The 26062-nt window shown below is 43.9% G+C and overlaps 1 protein-coding gene across 12 annotated transcripts in view; it reads right to left on the minus strand.

The window, feature by feature from the left end:
* The window catches only part of nrxn2b (neurexin 2b), a 1005166-nt gene extending 988028 nt beyond the window's left edge, over positions 1-17138 (minus strand). For all 12 annotated transcript variants that reach the window (XM_090183934.1, XM_036987703.2, XM_036987702.2 and 9 more), the window contains exon 1: positions 16886-17138. The gene's annotated coding sequence lies outside the window, so the exon portion shown is untranslated. The remainder of the gene's footprint in view (positions 1-16885) is intronic.
* Positions 17139-26062: the final 8924 nt, after the last annotated feature.

Raw genomic sequence — 26062 nt, forward strand, 5'->3', positions numbered from 1 at the left:
AACTTCGAATACATTACAAGTTTGCATTTCCTGCCACGCAGGAAAATTCTCAGCACCAAAGGAGTGGTCAAATTAAGATCCTGCGTCTGTAGTGAGTACTAATGATTCAAAAGCACTGACTTGCTTTCTACACAGCCTGGGATAGACATTATGACATGCTGCGTTGCGTATCCTTTCCGCAGACTTCGCCAGAAAGGTTTAAGCTTAACATCACAATGGTGTGCTAACCCAACCACCGAACAGCACTTCCTCGACACAAACAGAAGCACACACATGCTACACACACACACACTGTCTCGACTTACAGCAAAACTACTGAGCTGCTTTCTTCATCCCATCAATGATTTAATCAATATTACACATGCCAACATACTCCCTAGTCTTTCCACAGTCTGAGCTTTCACACACCATTGTCGATCAAACCCATCGGAAAGCCATAACAAATGAAAGTATTATAAGTGGGATTGAATTGCCGCTCACTGAATGCCTCTTTCGCATGTTAAGCTATGATCCAGCATTGGGCTAGAGTTGGGAAAGCTGGCCAAAGAGTGAAGCCAAGAACCGGAGCCAAAAGCAATAGGCAGACGTGTGAAGACGCTAGGCTACAACTTGAGCCAAAGACGGAATAGGAATGCATGGAAGATGAGCATAAGAAAGGGGGCATTTTATATGTAGCGCTATATACTATTGCTACAATGATGTAATGCAGTATAAGTACACTGGAAAACAGAATAAATAGCCAGATGCTATTTAGCTGATGTAGATAGCAAGAAATCTGCATGTGCGTGCGTGCATGTGTGTAAGCAATGGCAAAACAATGTCTGCATATGCTAAGCGTGCGTAAGTGTGGTTGTGCATACCATTTGATAGTGAATTCATGGATGTGGGTGTGTGCTTACGTGCGTGTGTGTGCTTACGTGTGTGTGTGTGTGTGTGTGCGCGCGCGCATCTTCATGTGTGTGTAAGCAAGGCCAGTGTATATCGCCTCTCCAGAGGTTCCCTGGGAGCCGGCGGGTTCCTGGATTGATGGACGAGGCCGACAGCCGTTAAATATTCCTAGATTTACACTTGGACTGATGAAGCGATCATCTCCCCATCCACAGGCCTGACGTAAATCCAGCCGGGCCCCGCAGCAGCCTGACAATAGCAGGACAGCTTGCTTGCTTGGCTGGGAGAGGAGGAGTGGAGACGGGAGGAATAAACACAGGATGGGTGGAGGAAGAGAGGACTGGGGTAGAGCTGGGCAGGAGGCCAATGGGACAGAGAGAGGAAATAAAACAAATATTTCTTAATCTTATCTTCATACATTGTCACGGTGTCCTGCACTACCGGGTGCCGTGTGTGACACAGAAACACACACGCTACACACACACACACACACCTACGCACCCAAGTGCACAGATAAATAAATGCACACATAAACAAATGCACACAGAAGTCGATGATGACAATGGTTTGCGTGTGGGAATACACACACACACACACACACCCTCCACTCTCCCTCATCTCCCCACTAAGAATGAGCAGTGTTCCATCATAATGCAGCATGCCTGAAACAATATGCCATAAGGCTTCTGTTAATTCAATTAGAGTCTTCACATTCCAATGGACAGCAGCTCTGTGACAAGCATCATCCACTCTGAAGTAAACAAAGAAAGTAAATGCTTCTTGTTCAATGCCCGCAGGACTCCATTCCCTGTATATTATCCAATTGTAAATCCACAAATCCACTGACAGATGTAGGACCTTAATTTGATCACCCTATTGTAGGCAAACTTTCCCGCAATGCAGGAAATGTAAAACGTGCAGTGTATTTGAGGTTTCAAGGACCAATCCTTAGTCGAAACATTAACAAAGCTTATGCCCCGCCCCTGTTTCGGTAAAAGCTGAGGATGGGGCTGGAGAAATGTAAGCACTCTCAAATGTATCCATGATATCAAAATTATAGTTTTAACCATGTTTTGAGCTCATATACTGTTTGTTTCCAGTTGTGCTGTTTAGAAACAAGCTTCTATTTTGGGTTCTGATGGAGTATAACAGTATAATGGAGTATAACTAAGCACATGAGGCATTTCTACGTTATATTCTTTCAGAATAAATGGGTACATGTCATTAATTTATAATTCAAAAAACATTTATCTAGCAATGGCAGACTGCCCCTTTAAAAAAGGATTTCAAAGTTAGTCATTTCCACTTTGAAGTGTCAGAGTTGATTTCCCCTTACTAAAAATGTATGAACTCTTACAAAAATCTCCATTAATTACAATCCACATAATAATAAACATTTCTGTTTATGCAGGATTATTTTCTGTAGTAGGAAACTGGCTCAAATTAAGATCTGTCACCCACAATCGCACTCGCACACAGACACACATTCTCACACACTCACACACTCCAACATATGAGTGTAAGCTGACCCCACACTCACACCTATGAGTGTAAGCTGACCCCACACTCACACAAAAGAAACCCAACAAATCGCAAAAGCTAGAAATGATGGCAGCCTTTAATTTGACATCCGGGGGGCCGTTACTCTGCTCAAGATGTTGTTTGTCCTGGGATGACATCAATGATGGAACACTACGGGGTCCTGAGGGGTAAGACACGGGGCCTCGGGAGGAGAGCTTCGCATTAACCCTTCCCTGACAATCACCCCTCGTCCTCTAAATATGACTGGGAGACCCAATTCAACCCATGACACTGTTAATGCACTAGTAGTCACTCCAGCCCAATGTGTGTGTGTGTGTGTGTGCGCGTGCATTGCCCAAGAAACTGCTCCTCTCCCCCTCTGTCAGTTTCTCAGTCACGTACCCCTCCGAGCATCACTTCCCAGCCGAGGTAAACACGCTGCGGCAACGGATGACATTTAGGTCGTCGACACATTGCGGCCACACGTACACTAGCGAGTCCTTCCACTAACATTCCATTTCATTCTCTATCGTGTTCTACAAAGGACACTATGGGTCAGTTGCCAAGACACAGAGGAATCCTAGTCCTGGACTAAACAGCTTCTCATAGAGACTCTCTATTGAGCTAGTTTTTCAACTCCAGGACTAGGCTTAACCTGTACATATGACAAACCAGGATCCAGTGCAGCGGCTCACTCTACGAAAGCAAACGTGTTTAAAATAGGTTGAATTCTATAGGGCACTAGGACAATGCCGCATCCAGTGTGCAGTGGAGTGGATCAAGGCCAAATGCATTTGAAGTCTCTAAACTCTGATGCATTCACAAGACTCGCTGGTATAAAGAAATCCTGTCGGACATAAAAACGATTGTCCAGACGGCTCAATCAAAAACACAGCTCTACTATTTGCTAGAAGCTACAGTACAACTAGTATTCAGCAGTTTGAGCATAGCAGTGACTCTATCTTTTATCTCTACTCTACATGCTGCAGGAAATATTTAATGGTTATATGGCCCGGCCTCGCCCCATATTTTATGGAGCAGCGTTATCGCCGAACTGAACTATGATAACCTGGGTAAGGAGTCGAGGAGAGCAGGGCAGGAGGGCAGGTCTCCCCACAATCTCGGCCTGCCTGCCAGTCTACCTCGGATGAGGTTGACACATCAAACCCCTTCACAGGAAGCAGGCAGCCAGAGCACAGAGCAGGGGCTGCCCGGGGAGCTAAGGGCTGCCTCTGCAGTAAACAGCAACATGTTTAGCATTTAACTTCAGTCTGGGAGGGGGGGGGGGATGTGTTTGTGGATGCCCTCTCCCTCTACCCTGCTCTTTTAATCATTATTTCTCTAATATTCCCCTATTTCTCTCTCGGTGGATCGCCCATTTCCTACCCACCCTGGCTCTCTTTTTCTTTAATCCTATCTTCCTTCGCTCTGTCGCTCTCCCTATGTGTCTTGCGCTTTCTCCCTCCCTCGCTCTGTGTGGGGGATGCTCCCCTCTGGGCTTGCTGCTCTCTGACGCAGCGCTGCAGCATATGAATGAGGGATGAATTGTAAAGGCAGAGCAGAGCCAGCCAGGGGAACCACATGGGGGGGGGGGGGGAACCACAGCGAGGGTGACCTTAGGTCATCTAATGTCAAACCTCAGGGTGCCCCTCACCCCCCTCTTTTCATCATGTTGTCCAACTGAATGTATTCAACTGAAATGTGTCTTCCGCATTTAACCAACCCCTTTGAATCAGAAAGGTGCGGGGGCTGCCTTAATCGACATTCACGTCTTCGGCACCCAGGTAACAGTGGGTTAACTGCCTTGCTCAGGGGCAGAACAACCCATTTTTACCTTGTCAGCTCGGGAAATTCGATCCAGCAACCTTCCAGTTACTGGCCCAACGCTCTAACCACTAGGCTACCTGCCGCCCTGTTTAGTGAGGAAGAGGGTGAACGCTCTGCTCCTCTACCTCCTCCCCCCTCCTAGAATTAGCCTCTCCCCTGCCTGTCATGACAGGCATGACACATCATTGTGGTTAGTGGGGGTGTGAGGGAAATCAAATGTTCTCCTCTTCTTCCAGCTCCTCCTCTATTCCTCCATCCCTCCTCCTCCACCTCTTACTCTCCTGGACTTGATCTCTCCCTCTCTCCGTCTCGCCCTGCCTGCTAAGTCACATGTCAACCTTGATTAAAAGCCTTCCTAGCTTTTGACCTCTTTTCCCCCCGTGCCACCCACCTTCCGCCCTCCACAAATCGGCAGATCAGGAGCAACTCTATCCCAGTGAGCTCACGACCTTGGCGGGGACAACACACACACACACACACACAGACTCACTCACACACACAAACGGCTCACCAGGGCCATCTGTAGGAGTGTGAAAGGCATCAGCTGCCACTTCAGCAGACTGTGATTACTCTTTGCCAGGTCACAGGTGCTGCCCAGGGATTTCACCCCCATGCCACCCCAAGCCACCATGCCATGCAGGGCTTCCTCTAGCGGACCGTGCTACAACCTCATAACAGCCTGGCATGGAATACTTTGAATAACAATAAACGAGAGAAAAAAAATTGTGCCCATGACATTTTCTTGGTAAGGGCACGTGGTAAAGAAAAAGTCAGGGTCCTGGCTATGAAGTCTACTTTACAGTGGATTACTATAATTCAGGGGTGTTCATCTTCCCTTTCAATGGCGATTTGAAAGTGCAGTCATATTAAAACACTATTATTTTATTTATTTATTTATTCTTTATTTAACTAGGCAAGTCAGTTAAGAACAAATTCTTACTTTCAATGACGGCCTAGAAACAGTGGGTTAACTGCCTGTTCAGGGGCAGAACGACAGCTCGGGGATTTGAACTTGCAACCTTCCGGTTACTAGTCCAACGCTCTAACCACTAGCTACCCTTCCGCCCCAATATAGGGCCCAGTTTGACCCGGTCAGGTCAAGCAGTCAACAAAAAGGTATTGGCAATGATGTCAGATTTACAAAAGGATAGGCTGGTTAATTCACATAATACATTCAGTTTACACCCTAGGGATACTTTCTAAGCAGTTTACCTGATGTAAAACTCAATGGCATTGTATGTACACACAATCAGGAGAATTACACAAAAAAAAAAATAGGATTTTGATCATCTTTATCAGAACACCAAATTACACTTCCATCTGATCTGATCACAGTATTAGCATGTCTCGCCCTAAGCCCTGATTTTGGCTGATCGCAAGTCTGAGTTGATTAAAAAGCAGTGTGCAGAAGAAAATGCTACTCTGTCACTGTGTGTGTGCATTCCTGCTTGCGTGTGTGTGTGTGTGTGTGTGTGTGTGTGTGTGTGTGTGTGTGTGTGTGTGTGTGTGTTTACGTGTCTGCGAAATCAGTCATCATCACAGCAGCATGTCCTCTCCCCAGGCCGTAAACCCCACCACTGGCTTTACACAGGTCAATCATTAATACTGTCTCCTGCAGCCTCCTCCGTGTTGGCCCTGGGAGCCAACCAGATCACCCGCACTTAATGGATGCTTACCTTCAAAGACCTCAGTTTCTCCCTCCGTAACAACAGAGAGTAAAACTCGGAGTGAGGAATAGAGATGGAGAAGAAGAGGTAGGAGGGAGGGGCGGCCCTGCATCAACTCACCTATAGAACAATAGGAAGTTTGCACACACACACAGACACACACACACACACAGCAGCTGCACCACAGCTCTAATCCATCATACACTCCCGTCCGTGGTGCTGAAAGCACAAACTCGCTGCTCTGATCTGGGTTAGGAGAGAAGAGTTGGAGTAGGGAGCTGTCCAATGTACTGAAATCAGAGGAGCCATTTAACTAAAGCCACAGCACAGCAAGAGCTGTCCATATATGTGTGGTGCTGTATTTGCAATATTGTCCTTCCTAGACTAGAAGGAGAGTGTGTTTGGGAATGGAAGCTGTCCATGGTGCTGAAATCACTGGGGGCAGTAAACTGAAGTCACAACAGGAGCTGTCCATATATGTTCGGTGCTAAAATAGTACCAATGGACCAGAAAGGAAGTGTTTGGGGTGAGGCTCTGTCCATGGTGCTGAATTTAAAAAGTATAGTCCCAGTCTTTTATTTATTTATTTAAACTTTATTTAACTAGGCAAATCAGATTAGACCAAATTCTTATTTACAATGACGGCCTACCAAAAGGCAAAAGGTCTCCTGCGGGGACGGGGGCTGGGAATAAAAGGACAAAACACACATCATGACAAGAGAGACAACACAACACTACATAAAGAGAGACCTAAGACAACAACATAGCATGGCAGCAACACATGACAACACAGCACGTTAGCAACACAATATGACAACATGGTAGCAACACAACATGGTCGCAGCACAAAACAAAATAACTTAACAAAGCACACCTGTTAATTGAAATGCATTCCAGGTGACTACCTCATGAAGCTGGTTGAGAAAATGCCAAGTGTGCAAAGCTTTTATCAAGGTAAAGGGTAGCTATTTTGATGAATCTCAAATATAAAATATATATATTGATTTGTTTAACACTTTTTTGGTTACTACATGATTCCATATGTGTTCTTTCATAGTTGATGTCTTCAATATTATTCTACAATGTAGAAAATAAAGAAAAACCCTTTAATGAGTAGGTGTGACAACTTTTGTACATAAAAGATATGCTTGCACACACAAGCAGAGCCACGCATGACACAACACTATCTTTCCCCTCCATCTGTCCAGCATTGTTGTTCTCCTTCATCCCTTTGTTTTTCGCTGAGTGAGTCCTTTGCAGTATAATTCTGAATGGGTATTTGTGGAGAAGAGTGGTGCATGGGTGAGAGGAAAACTACTACAACACACACACACACAGTTTCCACTGGACCATAATCGGAATATGCCTTAGCAAGACGTGCATTACCTACTACTACTGTCACTGTTATAGAAAACACGTCCCAAGTGCCATATGGAAAACGCCATATCATTAGAGCCATGATTAATGAAGCAAGACGTCGACAGCAGTCCAACAAGACGGTAACTATGAATAATTTAGGACTTACACTCGAATGTGTTGAGGCAAACCACGAGGGACTACTAAAGTAACGCCAGAAGACTGCAGGCAGCTTACACGCAATCAACCTAAACCGTTCCAGGGAGGTTCGCTCGGAACAAAAACCAACCAGCAAGAAACAGAGATGCAGTAGAATCAACAAAGAGCAAGATGAAAAGGTCTGAACAATACTGTTTCTCCCTCCATTTACTTTTTTTTCCCCCATTGCCATGAGGGAGCTAGCCAAGTCTTGGAGATTTATGTTTGGCAACAGAACCACAGGGTTACACACTGAGCAGTGAGCAACTAGGACAATCTGCCGGTCTTGCAGATCTTACCCAGTCTGGGAGCCTTGGAGAAAATTGCTTGGCAAGAGCCTTGAATCGATAAACCTTCCAAAAAAGTTTGTTAGGCTTGGGGGGAGCTGACCTTTCTCTCCCCACAACGTCTGTATTTACACGCTGTGTGTCTGTGTGTCTGTGCGCGCGGGTGCATGTGTGTTTCCCGAATGCACGCGTGTGAAATGGCATGAGAAGTAGAGGGGACAGAGATCTTGATGAGACTGGCCCGCACCAGCAAAGGGAGAGAGAGAGAGACAGAGTGCAACAGGGGAAGAGAGATAAGGAGAGAGGGGGAGACAGAGTGCAACAGGGGAGGAGGCAGAGGGAGATAAGGGGAGACAGAGTGCAACAGAGGAAGAGAGAGAGCGGGACACAGAGTGAAACAGGGGAAGCACTAGTATTTAAAGAGTCCAAGAGAGGAGAGCTGTCAGATCGGGCACTGATCTGGAGCCTGGGCAAAGGAACCACACACACACAGAAAACACATTTGCACCATAAACATCTACACACACACACACAACTGGAGTGTTATTCTGGGTCCTCACCGGGGAGCAGAAGCACAAGCCACCACCAAAACAGTTCACACACCGGGCCAAATGTTGAATCACAGCAGATTGAAGAGGGAGAAAACTGCTGATAAATATGGACTCTGCCATTGGGAAATGAATGGAATATGGACTTGGATCACAAGTATGTGCTAAAATCCTATTAACAACTGCTGATAAGAGAGACACAGGTCCCCCCCAAAAAATGGTGATCCCTGATAATCAATCTCTGGATGGAGTTTGAGAACTGGAGAGGGTTGTGGGAATGTTTGGGGGACGTGGTGTTGATGAGAAACACTGAGAGTTATTATGAGGAGAGCATGTGTGGACTGTTAAGATACAGTGGTAGTAGGTACAGTACATGTCATGGATGCACTTCGGTGATCCCTTATGTATATTCAGAGCTCGGGCTAATTTCACTAATGCAAGGCATCGAAAAGTACATAATGCTGGAATATTGAGTGAGATTGGATCCCAAATAATGAATAAACCCCCAAGTACTTCAGATTGGAGTCAGTCAGAAATGTTCTAAACCGATCAGACTGGATTGTTATTGAAATGGCGTGGAGGGGGAGAGAGCTGTGACTCGTCTTTTGAGTTACCTCGCTTTCTGGTAGAAGCTTCTGACACATCCCGACCGATCACATCTCGGCTTTTTCCCCCTTCCCCCTTCAAGACCAGAGCACAGAGCGCCCGGGCGGGCAGAACATAGCCTCTATGACACAGCCTCAATCGCCCCCGACGACCAAAATAAAAACAACACTGGGGCCGCCATTAGAGAAACTCAGAACAACAGAAAGTGACAGTAAGATGGGTCATCGTGCCCCCTGTCAGAAGAGTTTTACTTAAAAAAAATATATATATATATATATATATATATACAGTGCCTTGCAAAAGTATTCTGCCCCCTTGAACTTTGCGACCTTTTGCCACATTTCAGGCTACAAACATAAAGATATAAAACTGTATTTTTTTGTGAAGAATCAACAACAAGTGGGACACAATCATGAAGTGGAACGACATTTATTGGATATTTCAAACTTCTTTAACAAATCAAAAACTGAAAAATTGGGTGTGCAAAATTATTCAGCCCCTTTACTTTCAGTGCAGCAAACTCTCTCCAGAAGTTCAGTGAGGATCTCTGAATGATCCAATGTTGACCTAAATGACTAATGATGATAAATACAATCCACCTGTGTGTAATCAAGTCTCCGTATAAATGCACCTGCACTGTGATAGTCTCAGAGGTCCGTTAAAAGCGCAGAGAGCATCATGAAGAACAAGGAACACACCAGGCAGGTCCAAGATACTGTTGTGAAGAAGTTTAAAGCCGGATTTGGATACAAAAAGATTTCCCAAGCTTTAAACATCCCAAGGAGCACTGTGAAAGCAATAATATTGAAATGGAAGGAGTATCAGACCACTGCAAATCTACAAAGACCTGGCCGTCCCTCTAAACTTTCATCTCATACAAGGAGAAGACTGATCAGAGATGCAGCCAAGAGGCCCATGATCACTCTGGATGAACTGCAGAGATCTACAGCTGAGGTGGGAGACTCTGTCCATAGAACAACAATCAGTCGTTTATTGCACAAATCTGGCCTTTATGGAAGAGTGGCAAGAAGAAAGCCATTTCTTAAAGATATCCATAAAAAGTGTCGGTTAAAGTTTGCCACAAGCCACCTGGGAGACACACCAAACATGTGGAAGAAGGTGCTCTGGTCAGATGAAACCAAAATTGAACTTTTTGGCAACAATGCAAAACGTTATGTTTGGCGTAAAAGCCAAATACAGGACCATTCTGGAAGAAAACCTGATGGAGTCTGCAAAAGACCTGAGACTGGGACGGAGATTTGTCTTCCAACAAGACAATGATCCAAAACATAAAGCAAAATCTACAATGGAATGGTTCAAAAATAAACATATCCAGGTGTTAGAATGGCCAAGTCAAAGTCCAGACCTGAATCCAATCGAGAATCTGTGGAAAGAACTGAAAACTGCTGTTCACAAATGCTCTCCATCCAACCTCACTGAGCTCGAGCTGTTTTGCAAGGAGGAATGGGAAAAAATTTCAGTCTCTCGATGTGCAAAACTGATAGAGACATACCCCCAGCGACTTACAGCTGTAATCACAGCAAAAGGTGGCGCTACAAAGTATTAACTTAAGGGGCTGAATAATTTTGCACGCCCAATTTTTCAGTTTTTGCTTTGTTAAAAAAGTTTGAAATATCCAATAAATGTCGTTCCACTTCATGATTGTGTCCCACTTGTTGTTGATTCTTCACAAAAAAATACAGTTTTATATCTTTATGTTTGAAGCCTGAAATGTGGCAAAAGGTCGCAAAGTTCAAGGGGGCCGAATACTTTCGCAAGGCACTGTACATACATATACACACACACAGCAATTTGAGGACATTCAATTGATTTTATTTTTGATTTTCAAAATTTCATGGCCAAGACAGCAAGTCACCACTTATCCATTTATACACCTAATCTCATCTGACTCATCACAAAGGCGAGGGGATGCAGATAATTGCATGACCTCACTCGTTCATCCAATGTCCAATGGTTGTGTGTAGTCTGTGAATGGGTGTCATACCTGCCTGTGTTATACTATGCTCCCTTGTCATCTCCAATCAGAATCCAGCAGTATCTATGATGGGCTGGTGCTGATTAAGGCACGCTCTTTGCACAAACCCAATAGAGGCCATCGTCGCCCCACTGGCCCATTCTAAGAGGACCCATTGTGGCTGGTGAGCACCTCACCCTCTCCTGAAGAGGACCCTTTGTGCTTCTCAAATAGGCTTCCCTTGCAGCCGCATGAAGGGAAAAAAGTGCAACTCTGATATTGTGCCACACAACCAGTGCGTATCTCAACCACTATCGCCCTCCTCAACCCCAGGCCACCTGTCTCATTCTTCCCAAGTGTGGGGACAATCTAGACCTCATTTCGTCCAATGAATAGCATGGAAAGGTACGGGTGAATTCTGGGATTGAGCTATACTGTGACTCGATCCCTCTCGCAGTCTGGGTGAAGGGAACAACCTATGTGTTCCTTCTTTTCTTCCGTCAGAATGATTTTGTGAAGGGGTACACAGGAGCAGACGACTGAGGAGACAGAGAGAGGGGACTGGCAGACGGAACAAAGAGAAAGTATTGTATTGTGTCCTTGGCTGAAGCTCTCCATCTCCGAGATGAGTCACGTGCAAGTCACTGCTAAGAAACAAAAGATCACCGTGATCTAGACTGACGATTGTGAACCTTTCCCTATTCCCTCCGAACTTCCGGGTCCATCTTTCCAACTTTTAAGAGAATCCATTTTACAGTGAAGGATTGATGTCTTCTTTTAGCTCCTACGACATCGGCATGGATTCAAGGCTGTGTCCGAGGCTTGGTCACTCCTAAGTAGGCAGCTATCAATATCAGAAAAAAATGAGTAGAGTACAACTCTATTGATATTGAACGTCACCGACTGGAATGGATGCAACTCTACTACTCGACTGCCTCTCTTCCAATACACACTGCTTCCAGTACCTAATGTACACAGTACACAACACAGTACACAATGCTTCCTTATGACCATAAACCTTTCCAATCAGCAACAATTAACATGTCCCATTGGCTCCTCCTGTCGAAGTGGTTCGTTGGAAATGAGCACCGAAGACAATTGACTGATCTTTCCAACCATTGGGGCAGATTAGCTTGTGAACTCCTATAAAGTGTAGTGTGTTAGCATTGGCGTTGGATTTACTGACCCCCTCTACAGCTAACGGCGCTAACAGTTTGATAAGGGGTTTATTATATTCTGACCTCTTAAATCCTCATTGTGTAACAAGTTCTCGTGGCGCATTATGGGGCCAAATGGGATCTATTACCTGCCGGCATTTAAACACTTCAACCACAGTGCGTTAGGACATCTTTTTACCACTGTCTCAAAAAGGTAAGGTCCCCAGGGCGGTGGCAAACCTAATAAATCATCAACGGAGCGCTTACGGCATTCTGTTTGCCCAACAGTTGCCCTTCCGAAGGCAGGCGAGGTGGAGTATTTTTAAACCAGAGAAAGCAGCTGTCTTTTTGTGCTGGAGTAATTTAGGTTAAATAGCTCGCTGGAGGGTGCTAACGCGATGCGTCACACCTGGAATGCCAACCCCCAAACACCCAGGTCTGGTGAGTTCTAAAGATGTGTGGTATTATGACAGCAGAAAGTGGAGGAGGAGGAGGAGGAGGGAAAGGAGGATAAAAGCATGTAGCCTCCATCTTGTCTTTATTATTGATAGATTTTTATGCAAATAGTGTATATCAAATGTGGCTTTTGCCAGAGGTAAATTAGTTAATTGGCTATGCGTTGCCGTTTTGGGGGATAACTCCGAAATGAAAAGGTTTTACTTCATTCAACTACTCAGAAAATCGCGTCATGCATGATTAAACCATACTTGTGAAATCCAGTGAATGAATTACGACTGAATCTTGGTGGAATTATAGATGGGTTGTTTTTCTTCATTGCGTTTATACGGTACAGGAGCTTTTCAACTGCAGTCCCTTTGGTGTATCAATTAGAAGACCAAAGGCAAATTCTGAGAATATCCCTTTGTCGTTCATCCACCAAATCCCGGAAAGAACTTCAAAACGTAACATCCCCAAAAAGCCCCCAAACCAACTGCCTGCCATTATTCCTTGTGGCATGACTCCTTCCAAGCCTACCATTCAATCTTAACCAGCACATCCAGAGGGAAGTACCCGATCAGATCAATCAAAACTCCACTCCGTATTCTCTCTTTCAAGGATCCAGCCAATCAGTATGGAAGACAGTGAGGGGTCTTTAAGTACATCGCTACATCATAGGGCCTTCTCCATCAGAGGCCTCCCATAACTCCCTCTGCTCTGCTTAAATCAAGGCACTGACTGAGACTGAGGCTGGAGCAGACAGAGCAGGCAGGCAGGGCACGTCTCCCCTCATCACAGACACATAGACACAAATGAGGGAATGGAGTGTGGAGGTAGGTGGAAAGAGGGGTCATTGTATTCCGTACCATCCCCTTATCTTTGCAACTGAAAGTGTCTGCTTGTCTGCCTTGTACCTCCCCCTCAGCACGTCTGCTCATTCCTTCATTGGATGGAGGGATTGATGGAGGGATGAAAGAGTAGGAGTAGAGAGTTAATGAGGCAGATTGCTCTCGTCGCTGCGGTGTTAGGGATTACAGGGAGATTACCGTGCCTGATTCTCCCTCTCTCGTTCCTCGCGATCCTCCTCCTTGCTCTCTTTCTTCCTTCCTTCCTTCCTCTCCCCCTCTCTCCCTCCATCCCTCCCTGACAGTGATGAACCAGAACAGGAGGTCATGCCCGTGTCAGCCTAGCGATGGCCTAGCGACGGGGCATGTCTCAAACGAGGTGAGTGAGAGGCACCCGTGATGTCTGTGTCAGGGAAAGGGCAGCTATTTAGAACACAGTGGATAGGATTCCGGAGGCCTCGTGTCTGACATCTTGCTTTATGAACCTCTCCACTACAGTAGAATACCAAACAAAGTATCCTGAAATTAATCACGCGGTTGACATTTTAGAGATGATGCCCCTCTCTTGCCCATTATCAAACCAGTATAGAGAAGAATAGAATACGATATAATAGAATGCAATACAACACAATAGAACTTATAGGTTGTGGGCCTACTTCCTCGAGGTACGTGAATAAGTCCGATTTTCAAAAAGCCTAATTTAGAGGCTATCCAATGTACCAATGCATGCTGATTGCAGAGGCCTTCAAACGAGGCTAATTATTTGAGTTCAAACACTGGCAGATTTGTATGGCCTTTTGTACTCAGGAAAGCTGCATGTCAGTGGATAAGAGCAAGCAAAGCTAGGCAGGAGACCTTAAAATTCCATTTTTGCACTCACAGAATAACAAATGGTGAAAAGGTCTGGAACAATTATTCAAATCAGAGGGAATTTGCAATTATTATAAGTCATCTCAGCCCACAATAGCAATGTTAAGCACCCTCCATAAAGCACAGTGAGTAAAACAATAGGGAGAAAGTGTGCACATAGGCCCTACAGTTCATCCTCTGTTGGCAGCACCACCGTGTTAAATATGTAGGCATATTAGAAGAGATGCTAATTAGGGGCTATTAATTGACTATTCACTCACTGTCAGTCAAAACAGCTTTAGAGGACACAAAAGTCAATAGCATGGCCTGAATGCCCTGAAAGAGCACTCCAAATCAATAGCTTGTGACACAGCGATCACATTTCAAATGGTTGAATTCATTTTATTGGTTGCATTTCCCTTTAACACAATGGTGAGAGGAGCTGGTCATGCAAGTGATTCATAGAATATTGTTTCAACTTGGTCAGCTAAAAATCAACCTAGCCGAATAACATCCCAAGCTAGAATAGACAGTAAGAAGAAGAGAACAAGAACATAATAGATCTGAGGAGTGGTATATAGGCCATGCAACTGGCTATAAAATTGCAATAGATGCTCTCACTACAGAACGGCCATCATTACCAATGATTTGTCCCAGGGGTCCGTATTTGAATTAGAAGCCTGTTCGATAAGCGACATACACTACCTAACTTGTATGTGTGCGTTAATCAACTCCAAGCTTCCAGCCTAGCCCTGGGTATTCCCTATGTAGCACTATTGTTCATGTAAAGGTAACCATTAACTGTCGTTGAACACAGTATTTTTCTCTTTCTGATATTGGCAGGGATGGGCAATTTTTTTTATTTTTTAACTCAGTCGGGGTCTCAACTTCCGTTTGAAAAGCAGAATACACAAGGTGCATTTGTTTGTGCATCAGCCGTTTCTCTTGCTATGGCCGTCACGTCAGTAAGTTAGTCTAGCGGCCAGCTATCTAAACTTGTAGTAATCATGGTTGAATTACCGACCAGGGGTGCCCATTGATTTTGTTAGTCACTCTCACTCACATATCATATTCAAAAATGTAAACATTCCTCTCCACCCTATGGCAAATTGTGTTCGCTGTCAGTGTTACCTGAACTAAAATTGTTCAGTTGGCCCAAACTTAAAACAAAGGTTAGGGACACCCACAGTGATTTTAACATACAATGTCTAAAACTGACATATTTGAGACATCAAATATGCAAGTTGAAAATGTTAAAAGCACTGTGGGTGTCCCTAACCTTTTTCGTTCCTAAGTATTTTCAAGTTTTGGCCAACAAAACATGTTAAGTTCAGCTGACACTTTTACAGTGTAGAATGGCAGGAATTTAGCTGTAAAACTAGATTTTTTTTCTCTCCGGTGGCCCCCACCATGATCAAAGATGACCGTTCCTGCCCTAGACGGTTACGCACCCCAGTGGGCTAAGGTATGGCGGCATGGTGGAAAGCATTTCATTCGCAATTGCACATATAATGCCACTCTCTCAAATATGCGTATTTGTCATTAAAAATGTAAACCATGCTATAATTATGTCATCTTCTATATCTGTTTGTAAGTAAATGCAACTACAATGAAATCGTGTTGGATCTTCATCTTTTGCTGCCAGAATTGGAACGCACTGGTTCAGAGACCGGAGAATGCGTGGTCTCGAGTGGCCTGATGAAGATGTTGTGAACATATTAAAGCCTTAAAATATAATTGTAGAGAGCCAATGAAAACGAATTTAATGAAGCCCATGTTTTGAACTTCAATCGTTCTCTCCTGAGCACCCAAATCGAGCCTCCAGTAAATCAAACCAATAAATGCTTCCTTTCAACGATTTGGAAAAGGTGTCACTAAAGGGAGAAATCGTTATAACGAGAATAGACTGAGAAGAATATGGATGAAGTGTTATTATTGTCTCATTCACTGCAGCAAGAAGCATATGACTATGTTTCTGAACTTGGTCCGATACAGCAGCCTTCTGTGGATGTAGGCTAAAGACAGAGTGGGCAATAAAAAGACGCACGCGTCTCACAATTGATTCTCGGATCCTCACATGTAATATTTCAACCGTAAGTTGTATACATTTTCACAGTAATCACATTCCTCACATTTTTTCTGACCCTGTGAACATTTCAACTCACTCCCCTGTGTTTATTTTCTAATTTTTCGGGACTGCAAACTCAAGACCCCGCAGCGATGGTCAAAAAATGCAAGTGCGAGATATGTTCCCTCCGCCCGATTCCCTTCGGCCACACCAGCAATATGCACGTTTAAAAAGCTATTAGCAATGTGGGAAATCTCTGAAGATGCTGCGTGACAAATTCTGAACCCAGAAAAAAATAACAGCGGTCTGCCCGTTTAGGATATGGTTTATCCCAAAGGACACCGCTGCCAGGTCCGTCTAATCCCCTCCAAAATATTGACCCATTAAGCATTATTCCACCTACAGTCACGAATACATTCTGCTCAAATGAAACGGTGTCTTATCATGACAACTTTCTAGCCTCTCTTTCAACACAAAACATTATTTCAGAACGTCAGTCGACAGCAAAAAGGTCCATAGTCTGACATAACCATGCTCTGATGTTTGTCACGCTGTTGGAACATCCAAATCCAGCACAGCAGCACTATCAGAAAACGCAGACGCAAAGGAATTGTGACCACAGCTAAATGTATTGTGTAAAAAATTAAGTCCTTACTTGTGTCTTTCTGAAATCCTTCCCGATAACTCTCCAGACTTCAACGGTGTAATATTCCTGGACGTGCCGCTTATTTTGTTATCCAGTGCATGAAGCAGATCAGAATGCTGTTTTTTCTCCTCCAGCTAGCAGATGCGAAATGAGCCAGCCCAGCCGTTCCACCTGCAACCGTGGAATAGAAGAGACAGCATCAGCACCGCACTGGAGCCCGCCCACCGCGACACGCCCGGCCCCAGCTAGTCTACTTCCAACCAAGGCAAGGGAGGAGTTGGAGAAATAGCCCCTTCGGTTTTCTATGGCTACGTTTACGCAGGCAGACCAATTCTGATCTTCCCCCCCCCCCCCCCCCCCACTAATTAGTCTTTTGAACAATCAGATCAGCTCTGATGAAGATCTGATGTGGAAAAATCTGATTTGATTGGTCAAAAGATCAGAATTGGTCTGTCTGTGTAAACGTAGCTCTGGTCATGCGGATAAGATCATACTAGCTGTGAACATTTATGTTTGTGAAAGAGCTAGCCTATGTACCTTACCTCAAGTGTTAAAACAACGACTGAGAATATGGTTCCAAAATGTTAAAACTTCATATATTGTCAGCTAAAAACAGTGGCTGCCCTATGAAAGACATTCAACTGACACACACGACCTACTGGCACACCTAGCCTATTTAAAACGGCAGGTGACCTAATCACTTAATTAAAGTGAACAAACTCAACAGCAATGGGCTTGTTCAATTCGCATAAATGGTAAGTCGTTTAGTGGACTGTTTTATGAATACGGGGGTACTGAAATACAGCACTGAAAAATTGAAGAAATAAACAATAAATAGTATTTGTATAATAGGTTGAGCTGGAGAAGAAATTTGGCAGACAAAAATCGATATATTCAACGTCTAGGCCCTTTATGTGGAAGAACAAACGTGGGGCGGTCTTAGAGAGAGCGAGAGTGTTTTTTCTTTCTTTAACAAGACAACAGGCAGAATTACAATGGCCATTGTAAAAATAATACACTGAAACACAATAAACAAATGGCAGGTTATAATCAATTCATGAAAATAGATGAACGTAATTCATGTTCATCAACTTGCTTGAGCAGAGCTGTTGGGCAGTCCAGATGAAATTTGAATCAAAACTCGTTAGCCAGCTAGTTAGCTAAACAGCCCAACAAGCAGACCTGCCGTCAGTGTCCTGCATCTTAATGAGTCAAAATTGCAAGTTGTATGTGGTCAAAACTCAGACGTATAAAAAATGTAAAGTTAAATAAAGAAATTGACAGAAAACTCTTTCTCAAGTTCCATCTCTGTCTGTCTGTCTGTCTGTCTGTCTGTCTGTCTGTCTGTCTGTCTGTCTGTCTGTCTACCTGTCACACACACACGCATACTGTACACACACATAATGCCACTGACAGACATGAGCTGGGGCTGCAGCTCATTAGATGGCTAGAGCCACTCAGCCTGCTCTGGTCTGTTCTGGTCTGTTCTGGTCTGCTCTGCTCAGGATCTGTTCTGCTCTGCTCTGCTCAGGACTGCTCTGCTCAGGATCAGGTCTGTTCTGGTCTGCTCTGCTCTGGATCTGGTCTGTTCTGGTCTGCTCTGCTCAGGACCTGGTCTGCTCTGCTCAGGATCTGGTCTGTTCTGGTCTGCTCTGCTCTGGATCTGATCTGTTCTGGTCTGCTCTGCTCAGGATCTGGTCTGTTCTGGTCTGCTCTGCTCCGGATCTGGTCTGTTCTGGTCTGCTCAGGATCTTGTCTGTTCTGGTCTGCTCTGCTCCGGATCTGGTCTGGTCTTCGTGTGAGTTTGTCTGTGATTCACTAGTATCCCACATTGTTACAGCTGATGACTTTCTCGTCACTTTGTATCTCCCCCATTCACTTTTTCCTGTCATAGCTGTAAGAGAATGTGTCTATATAAAGCTTTACAGCAATAACGGTGGATGATGAACTTTTGCTATGGAACTGAAAGAGCAATGGACTCAGACCAGAGAGAAATATGAACTGAAGTTATTTTTAATGTTCTTCTGTCTAATAACATGAATGGATAAGTAAATAGCTTTTGCAAGTCAAAGAAGTCTCATTCAGAGGCCTGCATCTTTGATAGAGAAATCCGACCCCTCGGTCAATAAAGCTAGAGGGAGAGTATCAATCACTCTTATTTAGTCTAATTGGCAGGCGCAGACATAGAAAAGTCCATCAGAATATCACCCAGGGCTGATCATGGCTCTATAAGAGGGGAAGTAAGATGAGGGTTTTCCACAGATCCCAAGGTCACTAAGGAAAGACTTGCCAGGCATAAGAAGGATTATGGGTTGAAAGAAACTGCAAAGCTCAGTATGGGCAAAGATGTTGGCGTAAGGGCTACTTCTATATTCAACATGTTCTCCTGTGTATTATAAATTCCTTTACAGTTTTATTCTGCAGCCATATGCTGTAGGCCATTTGAGAATACATACACAGAAAAATAAAGAATACTTCAAATGCATTAAAGGAGACTTTGAAGGATTTTGTCACGTTCGTCAGAAAGGAGTGGACCAAGGCGCAGCGTGAATAGAGTTCCACACACTTTATCACAAAGACACAACAACAGCAAACATAACACGACCGTGACCGCCGCAGTGCTCAACACACTAACCCAAACAATATCCCACACCGCAGGTTGGGAACAATGGACAACTTAAGTATGATCCCCAATTAGAGACAATGATAATCAGCTGCCTCTAATTGGGAACCATACAAAATACACCAACATAGAAATAACAATACTAGAACCCCCCCCCCCCCCCCCCCCCCCCCCCCCCCCCCCCCCCCAGTCACGTGACAGATATTCATAAAGGATATGTAGAACTCTCATGGTGGTTATATTTTGCTTAAACCTTATGTGGAGAAATATCTCAGATCAGATATTAGATTACAATAGAAGCAAAGGTAAACTCCAAATTCAAATCTCTTTGGAATCCATTTGGGCATTCAGATACACTTTCCCCTTTAAACGCCCAGTGTAACTGATACCAAATGCACATTTTCCGGCATTGTGATTTAATATTCTCAACGTCAAAAGGTTTTGTTGATTTGATAAGCTTTCACTCGTGAGTAATTTCATTTCATTGTTGGGGGCCCCATTTGTTTCCTACCAGTTGCATTAATTAAAATGAATTTAATTGAATTGAAATGTTTCGTTTCGAGCCTTCTCTGCAGTGGGCCTATCCAGTCTTGCTCATCCCTAAAATGGAACAAGTAAACTGTAAAGGCATTGCTAAGCCATCCTTCCTATTTATTATTATTGTGATTATAATATCATCCTCCCATCCATATTTTCATATGATTAGCTTGACATATTAGGAGCTCTGTGGGCTTGGTGCGCCGGCTGATTGGCTTGCCTTGGATTTGACACTTGTTCTTCACAAAGACAATGCCTTCCTTGGCTTATTTGCACTGAGGATGTATTTATTACGAATTCTGATTCATATTATCAATTAAAATAGGATTAATCCTACTTATTCATACGCGTTCATCCTACAGAAAGGCTGTGGAATGAGATGGAGAGGACTGCCCAAAGTCGAGTTCGCTGTGGAGGCAAGGTTGATGGCTTACTCCTTATTGGGCGATGGGCTTAAGTAAGTAAGTAAGTAAGTAATTCTATTTATAGTTGGAGGTAAGACCCCAGAATACCTTAGTGAGCTTGTCTGTAATCAAATGTCAGGTCCTATATGTTTACTACACAGGTATCTCTTGAGTCAGTCAGTGTATTAAATAACCTTGTATTTACAGTGAAATCTTCTTCTTCTTTCTCGCCATAGTGAGAGGATCTCGATTTCCCGCACATCTTCAAGCAACAGACGGGAAACAGCAGCACGAAGAACATCAGTGTGCTTCCCGATAGCCCCATCGACATCACGGTGGACACAAACAATGGAACGGAACACTGACACGATGCAAGGGAATCGAACCCATGTAGTAAAATCACTCAGTGTATCTTTTTCTGGGTCTAGTCAGAATCAGGCCAGCAAGATCTAGATCAGTGGGGGCTAGTCTCCCAGGGAGAATGTAGTGATGCACATTGTTGTCGTCGGGGGGTGACTGCAGACAGCAGTGCTGAGTGTGAGTGTTTGCGTTGGGGCCTCCGGGCCCCAGTCCGAGCGACCCACGATCTGATATCGCCTCGATCGGTCCCTGGCGCTGACAGGAGACACCGATTCCGCAGGGTGCGAACGTAAGCAATTATTACTCCTGTTTTTTACCCCTCCGAGATCGTGAGAGAGAGCCCCTGCAATGGTGAACAATGGGGCTCCTGTGCAGCTCTATCACGCCAAAGCAAATAAGTGCAGAAGCCAACATCGCCCTATAACATTAAAGAGTGGGTGGAAAGGGGATGGGGAAAGACGCTTCTCTTTAATTCACTCTCTGTTGCAAGTCCTTCTCAATCTCTTTGCTCATTCTCACTCTCCGATTCTGCACCATCCCTCGTTTAATCTCTCTTTCTTCCTCTCCATTCAATTTTATTTGCTTTGCTGGCATGGGAAGTACACACTTAAGTCAGCAAAGCATCTACAGTGCTAACAGATGGACCAATAAAGGAGAGGAAAGAATATTCTCTAACAGGAGGACATAAGCATTGTTATAGAACCGTTAAATAAGGTTGAATTGTTCCACGTGTCTAGTGAAGAGGGGTGATATCAGTTGCTGACAGGATGGGCAGGCCACCCAAAGTCTCCGCAGCCCAGTCACTAAGAGGCCATGTGCAATCTCTCTTTTCGTCCTTTTAAATGACAGAGACAGGTATGAAATGGAGAGACAGAGAGACGAGGAGAGAAGGGAGACAGGATTCGTACCCATGCAGCCAGAAGAATTGTGTATGTGCATGCAAATACAGTATATATGACTGCAAGGCCACCCTCAGGCACATGCCATGAACTATCCCAATAGAAGGAACAACAACTCACTTCTATTTGCTGTAGACATTTCTTCCCATCTGGTTAAGGTGCTTCACCCATCATCAAAGTACTGTCACTGACGCATTACCTTTATACTGATTGATGACCCTTGAGAACATATGCAACACGATCTCTGTCATGGTAAACATGGACCATCAACTCACAAACACAAGTGATATTGCTCTTTTAATAGAATGTGTTGTGCCCCCGATTATTGCAGCTACACCACTTTGCTGCTCTGCTCTCGTTCATGTAATGTGACAATAGAGAGTTGAAAGAGAGAAGAGGAAGGAATGGAGAGAGAGGGAGAGAGAGAGAGAAGAGGAAGGATTGGAGGAAGAGGGGGGGAGAGAGGAGATGGCAGTCTGTAAATAGGTTTTGATTCAAACTGAATTGGGCTACAGAGGGCTGTGGGTTTATGGGCCAGTTTGTTTATATAGAGTGAAATATGGGTAGGCATTTGCATATTTTCTTGCCCCATATTGCAGCCACAATTAACAAGCAATATTCGCAACCAAGCATGATTATATATAATGAGGACTATATGTATTTTACTGATAATTGCATATACATATATTCACTATACATTATACAGTATATACAAAAGTATGTGGACACCACTTCAAATTAGTGGATTTGTCTATTTCAGCCACACCCATTGCTGACAGGTGTATAAAATCGAGCACACAGCCATGCAATCTCCATGGACAAACATTGGCAGTAGAATGACCTTGCTAAAAAGCTCAGTGACTTTTAACCTGACACTGTCATAGGATGCCACCTTTCCATCAACTCAGTTTGTCAAATGTCTGCCCTGCTAGAGCTGCCCCAGTCAACTGTAAGTGCTGTTATTGTGAAGTGCCCCAATGCATAGTGCCAACTGTAAAGTTTGGTAGTGGAGGAATAATGGTCTGGAGCTGTTTTCCATGGTTCGGGGTAGGCCCCTTTGTTCCAGTGAAGGGAAATCTCAACGCTATAGCATACAATGACATTCTAGACAGTTCTGTGCTTCCAACTTTGTGGCAACAGTTTGGGAAGGCCCTTTCTTTTTTCAGCATGACAATGCGCCTGTTTACCAAGCGAGGTCAATACAGAAATGGTTTGTCCAGATCGGTGTGGAAGAATTGACTGGCCTGCACAGAGCCCTAACCTCAACCCCATCGAACACCTTTGGGATGAATTGGAACGCCGACTGCCAGCCAGGCCTAATCGCCCAACATCAGTGCCCGACCTCTCTAATGCTCTTGTGGCTGAATGGAAGCAAGTCCCTACTGTAATGTTCCAACATCTAGTGGAAAGCCTTCCCAGAAGAGTGGAGGCTGTTATAGCAGCAAAGGGGGGACCAACTCCATTTTAATGCCCGTTATTTTGGAATGAGATGTTAGATGAGCATGTGTCCACATACTTTTGGTCATGTAGGGTGTATAATACTTAATATATTGATTTGTATAACTAAGTGAAAATATTCCACCTATTCTCCTAATTATATTCATTCATTTGTTCTAATTATAATCAGTGTAGGTGTTAATGAATGAGTGCATCACATCATTCACACAGCTCAACATTTTGCCAAAATTGAATCCCATCTCATCAAGTGACCACAGTGGGAAACCCACGGCAACAACATGTGGCACCTGTGGCAATGCATCCTGGGTCGTTTGTGACACAGAAGCCAACTGTCAGAAACCCAATGGACTCACGTTGTTTCTGCCATAGCTTGAAATGTGGAAATGATTACTGATCTGTTGTTTTCTCGAACCAAATGTCAGATTCTGGTGGAAATTGGGTTGTGGCATTACTCCCTTACTCAAAATATGGAGGTATAATAACAAAAGAGGCAAATGTCACATTTTGCGGAATAATTAATTGAAATGTATTGTTTGGTGTGTTTTTAGTGATAGGTGGAGGAGGTATAGCCGAGTGCCATTTTGAATTTCCTTGGTGTAGGTCCTGTAGGTCGACACAGCTGTAGATGGAGCAGGTGTAGCTGTGGCAACAAGGTATTATGTTTCATCCTCCATTGTGCCGTCATATAAAGAGGATGTAAAAGCGCGTACTCACAAATGTAAGCGCGTACTCACAAGCACACACACAGAAACGCACAGACAAGCACACACACACAACTTGTGTACACACACACAGACTATACAAACAAATCTACGGTTATTCTCTCCTCCAACTTATGTTTAATTCCGTTTCATCTGTTTCCTTTCACCTACTGTTGATATACGTAGAGGGAATAAATAAATAAGCCGACACAGCAGCAAATGTGTTTTTTAACCTCTTAAGGGTAACCTTTTTTAATATATTTTCTTGGATAGTCATTGGTAAGAAACAACAATCAACCAGCACCCACTCCAAACTTTTACATTTAGAATGACTATAGAGTACCAGATTTTATTTTTAGGGAGGGGGTTAGTTGGTCGGATGCTCTAACAGTACCCTCAGCTATTTTTCTTGATTTAGTTTCTGGGCCATCTCTGTTTCAATGCGCTGCTGTGGAAATTTGGCAGAGCTCAGAATAGGTAGTAGCTACAGTAGCGCAAGGCATGGGTATATAAAGAATGTGACCTCAGCATGCCTTGTCACACCAAAACCCCCAGAACATCATGTTTTGTAGTTGACTAGGACTCAATCCCCCAGAGTTCAGTGCAGATCAAGCAGGGGCGCAATCCCAGAATCACCCTCAAGAGGCCACACATAACATAACCTCTCTAACTCTGTCTCTTGCTCTCCCCTCTCTCTCTTTCTTCATCCTTTCAAGCCACAGAGAGAGACCGAGAGTGAGAGCTTGAAAACATCCCAATAACGACTTTGGGTAGCTTGTGAAGTGACGTTAGGGAGTAGAGTGCAATGTGTTTCATGCTCCTTGGCTTCAGTGGGAATAAACAGGGCTTCTGGAGTCCAATGTTTGCATTGTTAACATCTCCCTCCCTATCTCTCTCCTTCTTTCCCTGTCTCCCGTTCTCCCTCCTCGGTGACTTTGAACCACGCATCGGTGGACGCGTAGTGGACCGTAGACACAGAGTAGCTATACTACATATGCAGTAGTGTTTTTCTTCTGGTTTGGTCACTCACTGCTTGGCTGCCTAGTGAGGTTGAACATAACTATTGACTTGGGTCTTGCCAAGACTTCACCATGTGGCAATGAAGGCGCTTCCCACTGAGCTCACCATGTCAGTTGAACGTGGACATTCTGGTCATTTTTGGTTGAGACGTTGATCAATGCGATTTCAACCTTTGTTCACCCACTCAAAAAAGGACAGACAGAAGTTTTTTGAAATCCCAAACTGTTTTCACTCTGTTTTCAACCATCTAAAAGCACAACCAAATTCCAATGGAAAAACAATGACTGATTTTTGGCTTAGTTGTCATCTAAACGTGTTGTCACTGTGCTTTCAAACATTTAAAAGCTCAACCAAGTTCAAATGGCAATACAATGTCAGATATTTTGTATTTATACAACAACTTAATGTGTTATCACCGTGCTTCATCTAATAGCACAACCAAATGACCTGGATTGCAGTTGAGATCACATTAAAAGTACATGGTGCAAGTGATTAATGCTGTTAGTGATTCTGTGCAGAGTATTAAAGCAATTGTGAAGATTTCCAAAGACCTGCAACCTTTGCATGCTATGCTGATCGTGCACGTTTTCTATAATTACATAAGACAATTAGTTACAGTAAACTCAAAATGTGGCCATGGATGTGTAAATACTATTACATAAGTTTGTAAGATACAGTAAATAGCCAATAGTTTAGGCTATTACAAAAGTAATATTCAATTGTGTTAAGTTGACAACGCAACCAAATATCAACATTTAAAGAGATGTATCTAGTTCTTGGGTACTTTCATCTGAGCCACTGGCTTGATCCTAATCTTTTATTTTTGGTTTAGTTGGCGACGTGAATCCAACATATGATTTGTTAACTTGTCGACATTGGTTTGTTGGATTGGATTCACGTCTCTGTCTCAACCAAACATCAAAGTTAAAGAATGGAACTAAATCAAGTCAAACTTTATTTCAATTTCATTTAAAGTTAGGTTTGATTTATTCGGATTCTTCAACTTTTTATTTGAGATGGAGACGTGAATCCACTTTCTAAGTAGAAGACATGCCCTTCAAATTATATTTTGTTGCGTTGACAACCAAACACATTTGTCACAACTTCCGTTGAAGTCGGTCTCTCTCCTTGTTCGGGCGGCGTTCGGCGGCCGACGTCACCGGTCTTCTAGCCATCTCCCCTCC

The sequence above is a fragment of the Oncorhynchus mykiss genome, chromosome 9, assembly GCF_057628025.1.
Source record: "Oncorhynchus mykiss isolate SJ-2025 chromosome 9, ASM5762802v1, whole genome shotgun sequence".
Taxonomy (NCBI): Eukaryota; Metazoa; Chordata; class Actinopteri; order Salmoniformes; family Salmonidae; genus Oncorhynchus; species Oncorhynchus mykiss.